Below are 6,000 nucleotides of genomic sequence, written 5' to 3' on the forward strand. Positions count from 1 at the left end.
GACACATCTATTCAAAATGGCAAAAAACAATGCAGTTTAAAAAAAAAACTCTTCAAAATGCTTCAGGGAAAAAAAAAACTTCCCCAAAAAAGTGTTTCTACAATTTGATCTGCTTGAAAACTTGTTTTGCGTGCCCCAACAACACAAAAAAAACTCTGTCTGCATCTAGGCTTAGGGGATACAGATATATTATAAAGGTGATCCCTCATTTGTGACATTTATTTTGCCCAGAATAAAGTCACCCCAAAGAGCATGTTTCCCTTTTGGAGCATTATATGGACGATTTCAGTGGCTGCTGTGTAGTACCTCATTCCTCCTGCAGGGTTCGCTGTAGGAGAAAGGAACACTACTTGGCGGGCTCCCTAGCGGTAACAGTGATTTGCGGGATCAGCATATTGGAAAGGGATCCTTTAGCTATGGGTTGTTCAAACTGTATTCTCACGGTTTTACTGTTGTATAAAAACCTCGTAATATTGAATAGATCTCAAAGACAAACTAATATAATGAACCGCACTCAGGACATATGTATAATGTGTATATACATACCTTTTTAGATACAACTCTCCGTATACAATGCAAAATATTTTTGTTTTTGTTTATTTTTTTGAATGTTGAATTTTTATGTAAGGTTACCAAGGAGAGAAATGACTATTTACACACAAACCAGATGACAAAGCCAATCTCAGCGAACCTATTTAGTTTTACGACCTGCCACTGGTTCTTTAAAGTGGTTAGGTGTGCCTTAAAGAAGCAGAAAGTGACTCCCTTAATATAGTAGATACATTTCTGGCCATATCTTAGTCCTTTTTTTTTTTTTTTATTTATTTTATTTTTTTTAATTATTTTGCTTTTTTTTTATATATATATATATATATATATATATATATATATATATATATATATATATATATATATATATATATATATATATATATATATATATATATATATATATATATACACAGTATATAATTGAATACTTTAACATGGCAGCCATAGCTCTCAGATATTCCTCATGGAAAGAAGAGGTATTTCTGTTTTAAGTACACAATAGGTTTATTAGGAAATACCGCAACTTCATCCACGTTAATATCAATTAGCTACTTATTAGCCATAGGTTGGTCAAAAGTTAGTTCAGTATGTTGATTTTTTTTTTTTTCTTTCATTTAATTGGAGGTCGATCGTGTCAATACAGCCTCCTACTTACACCCTAATATATAGGGAATATTTCTTGGGTTTTCTTTATTTCTCTTGAATGTTTGAAAAGTATCTGCTTTCTAAAATCTGTTATGTTTGCCTGCTCCTTGCTGTTAAGTGTCTTTCCCTGTTCTATATTTACTTTTATCCAGCAAATTACATTGTGTTTTGTGCATCTGTGACTTTTATTTTGGAAATAAAATGTATTTTCCATTATAAAATAAAAAATTGGTTACATTTTTGTTGTTATCAAATGGAGTGCCTTGTATTTTTTTTTTTTTTTTTTTTTTTACAAATTGATATACCATGCAGTCTTGTAGAATTTCAGCATCTAAGCCTGTCAGCAGATTCCTTCCCACCATAATAGTATACATAGAAATCACAGGGCCCCACAGCAAGATGTTTCATTGCCCTCCACTCTTAAAAAAGCGTGTGTGTATACACACACACACACATTTAGTCCGCCTTCAATTGTGCAAGTTCTACCACTTAAAAAGATGAGGCCTGTAATTGACATCATAGGTAGACCACAACTATGAGAGACAAAATGAGAAAACAAATCCAGAAAATCACCTTGTATGATTTGGCAAGATTTTTTTTTTATTTTTTGCAAATTATGGTGGAAAATAAGTATTTGGTCAATTACAAAAGTTCATCTCAATATTTTTATTATATATCCTTTGTTGGCAATGACATAGTTGAAACGTTTTCTGTAAGTCTTCATAAGGTTGGCACACACTGTTGGTGGTATGTAGGCCCATTCCTCCATGCTGATCTCCATGCAGTGATGTTTTGGGCCTGTCATTGGGCAACACGGACTTTCAACTCCCTTCAAAGATTTTCTATGAGGTTGAGATCTGGAGACTGACTAGGCCACTCCAGGACCTTCATATGCTTCTTACGAAGCCACTCATTCGTTGCCCTGGAGGTGTGCTTCGGATCATTATTATGCTGAAAAAAACATCTTCAATGCCCTTGCTGATGGAAGGAGGTTTGCCCTCAAAATCTCATGATACATGGCCCCATTAATTATTTCATGTACACGGATCATTTGTCCTGGTCCCTTTGCAGACAAACAGCCCCAAAGCATGATGTTGCCACCCCCATGGTTCACAGTAGGTAGGGTGTTCTTTGGATGCAACTCAGTATTCTGTCTCCTACAAATACGACTATTTGTGTTTCTACAAAACAATTCTACTTTGGTTTCATCAGACCATATGACATTCTCACAATACTCTTCTGGATAATTTAAATGCTCTCTAGCAAACGTTAGACGGGCCCATACATGTACTGGCTTAAGCAGGGGAACACGTCTGGCACTGCAGGATCTGAGTCCCTGGTGGCGTAGTCTGTTACTGATTGTAGCCTTTATTACGATGGTTTCAGCTCTACGCAGGTCATTCGCTAGGTCCCCTTGTGTGGTTCTGGGATTTTTGCTCACCGTTCTTGTAATCATTTTGACCCCACGGGGTGAGATCTTGCGTGGAGCCCTAGATTGAGGGAGATTCAGTGGTCTTGTATGTCTTCCATTTTCTTATTATTGCTTCCACAGTTTATTTCATCACACCAAGCAGCTTGCCTATTGCAGATTCAGTGTTCCCAGTCTGGTGCGGGGCTACAATTTTGTTTCTGGTGTCCTTCGACAGCTCTTTGATCTTCACCAGAGTGGAGTTTGGAGTGTGACTGTTTGAGGTTGTGGATAAGTGTCTTTTATACTGATAACAGGTTCAAACAGGTGCCATTATTACAGGTAATGAGTGGAGAGCAGAGGAGAGTTACAGGTTTGTGACAGCCAGAAATCTTGCATGTTTTTAGGTTGACAAAACACGTGTTTTCCACCATAATTTGGGAAAAAAAAAAACCAAACTTGCCAAATCAGACAAGGTGATATTCTGGATTTGTTTTTCTCATTTTCTCTCATAGTTGTGGTGTCCCTATGTATGATATGTCAATTACAGGCCTCTCATCTTTTTAAGTGGGAGAACTTGCACAATTGGTGGCTGACAATACTTTTTTTTTTTTTTTCCCTGTGTGTGTGTGTGTGTGTGTGTGTGTGTGTGTGTGTGTGTGTGTGTGTGTGTGTGTGTGTGTTTTATATATAAAAATATATAAAGCTGTGTGTGTATGTCCGCATTTACAATCACGAAATTTTGCACAGACACCCCATGTGACTCAGGGAATGTCATAGACTGTTTTGATGGGAAAATTTAACCCCGAGCTTTAGTTACACTCCAAAAAACCTGTCTGCATTAAAGTCAATGGAGCTACTAGCTATTAGGTTATTAATAGGAGCTGTGAGTGGTTGCTATAGGAACAAAATAAATTGTTAGTATAAGAAGCTTCTGTGTGAGGTAATATGTCAATGGGGAGATGGATAGAGAGACAGACAAACATAGGCACAGACAAAGTAAGAGGCAGACAGGGAAAGAGAGAGAGCGTGTCAGAGAGAGACCGGGAAAGACAGACGAGCAAAGAGGCAGACACTATCCCGGACAACGCTCGGGTACTACAGCTTGTGTGTGTGTGTGTGTGTGTGTGTATATGTGTATATATATATGTATGTATGTATGTATGTATACAGTGCCTACAAGTAGTATTCAACCCCCTGCAGATTTAGCAGGTTTACACATTCGGAATTAACTTTGCATTGTGACATTTGGACTGTAGATCAGCCTGGAAGTGTGAAATGCACTGCAGCAAAAAAGAATGTTATCTTTTTTTTTTTTTTTTTAATTGTGAAAAGTTGATTCAGAGGGTCATTTATTATTCAACCCCTCAAACCACCAGAATTCTGTTTTGGTTCCCCTAAAGTATTAAGAAGTATTTCAGGCACAAAGAACAATGAGCTTCACATGTTTGGATTAATTATCTCTTTTTCCAGCCTTTTCTGATTAATTAAGACCCTCCCCAAACTTCTGAACAGCACTCATACTTGGTCAACATGGGAAAGACAAAGGAGCATTCCAAGGCCATCAGACACAAGATCATGGAGGGTCACAAGGCTGGCAAGGGGTACAAAACCCTTTCCAAGGAGTTGGGCCTACCTGTCTCCACTGTTGGGAGCATCATCCGGAAGTGGAAGGCTTATGGAACTACTGTTAGCCTTCCACGGCCTAGACAGCCTTTGAAAGTTTCCACCCGTGCCGAGGCCAGGCTTGTCCGAAGAGTCAAGGCTAACCCAAGGACAACAAGGAAGGAGCTCCGGGAAGATCTCATGGCAGTGGGGACATTGGTTTCAGTCAATACCATAAGTAACGTACTCCACCGCAATGCTCTCCGTTCCAGACGAGCCCGTAAGGTACCTTTTACTTTCAAAGCGTCATGTCAAGGCTCGTCTAAAGTTTGCTCATGATTACTTGGAGGACTCTGAGACAGACTGGTTCAAGGTTCTCTGGTCTGATGAGACCAAGATCGAGATCTTTGGTGCCAACCACACACGTGACGTTTGGAGACTGGATGGCACTGCATACGACCCCAAGAATACCATCCCTACAGTCAAGCATGGTGGTGGCAGCATCATGCTGTGGGGCTGTTTCTCAGCCAAGGGGCCTGGCCATCTGGTCCGCATCCATGGGAAGATGGCTAGCACAGCCTACCTGAAGATTTTGGCCAAGAACCTCCGCTCCTCCATCAAGGATCTTAAGATGGGTCGTCATTTCATCTTCCAACAAGACAACGACCCAAAGCACACAGCCAAGAAAACCAAGGCCTGGTTCAAGAGGGAAAAAATCAAGGTGTTGCAGTGGCCTAGTCAGTCTCCTGACCTTAACCCAATTGAAAACTTGTGGAAGGAGCTCAAGATTAAAGTCCACATGAGACACCCAAAGAACCTAGATAACTTGGAGAAGATCTGCATGGAGGAGTGGACCAAGATAACTCCAGAGACCTGTGCCGGCCTGATCAGGTCTTATAAAAGACGATTATTAGCTGTAATTGCAAACCAGGGTTATTCCACAAAATATTAAACCTAGGGGTTGAATAATAATTGACCCACACTTTTATGTTGAAAATGTATTAAAATTTAACTGAGCAACATAACTTGTTGGTTTGTAAGATTTATGCATATATATATCTATATATATATCATATATATATATATATATAGTGTGTGTGTGTGTATATAATATATATATATATATATTATACACACACACACTACAGGCCAAAAGTTTGTACACACCATCTCTAGAACAACTATTAAGAGGAGACTTTGTGCAGCAGGCCTTCATGGTAAAATAGCTGCTAGGAAAGCACTGCTAAGGACAGGCAACAAGCAGAAGAGACTTTTTTTGGGCTAAAGAACACAAGGAATGGACATTAGACTAGTGGAAATCTGTGCTTTGGTCTGATGAGTCAAAATTTGAGATCTTTGGATCCAACCATCGTGTCATTGTAGAAAAGGTGAACGGATGGACTCTACATGCCTGGTTCCCACCATGAAGCATGGAGGAGGCGGTGTGATGGTGTGGGGTGCTTTGCTGGTGACACTGTTGGGTATTTATTCAAAATTGAAGGCATGCTAAACCACCATGGCTACCACAGCATCTTGCAGCGGCATGCTATTCCATTCGGTTTGCGTTTAGTTGGACCATCATTTATTTTTCAACAGGACAATGACCCCAAACACACCTCCAGGCTGTGTAAGAGCTATTTGACTAAGAAGGAGAGTTATGGGGTGCTACGCCAGATGACCTGGCCTCCAAAGTCACCAGACCTGAACCCAATTGAGATGGTTTGGGGTGAGCTGGACCGCAGAGTGAAGGCAAAAGGGCCAACAAGTGCTAATGATCTCTGGGAACTCCT

Source organism: Anomaloglossus baeobatrachus, chromosome 5, assembly GCF_048569485.1.
Source record: "Anomaloglossus baeobatrachus isolate aAnoBae1 chromosome 5, aAnoBae1.hap1, whole genome shotgun sequence".
Taxonomy (NCBI): domain Eukaryota; kingdom Metazoa; phylum Chordata; class Amphibia; order Anura; family Aromobatidae; genus Anomaloglossus; species Anomaloglossus baeobatrachus.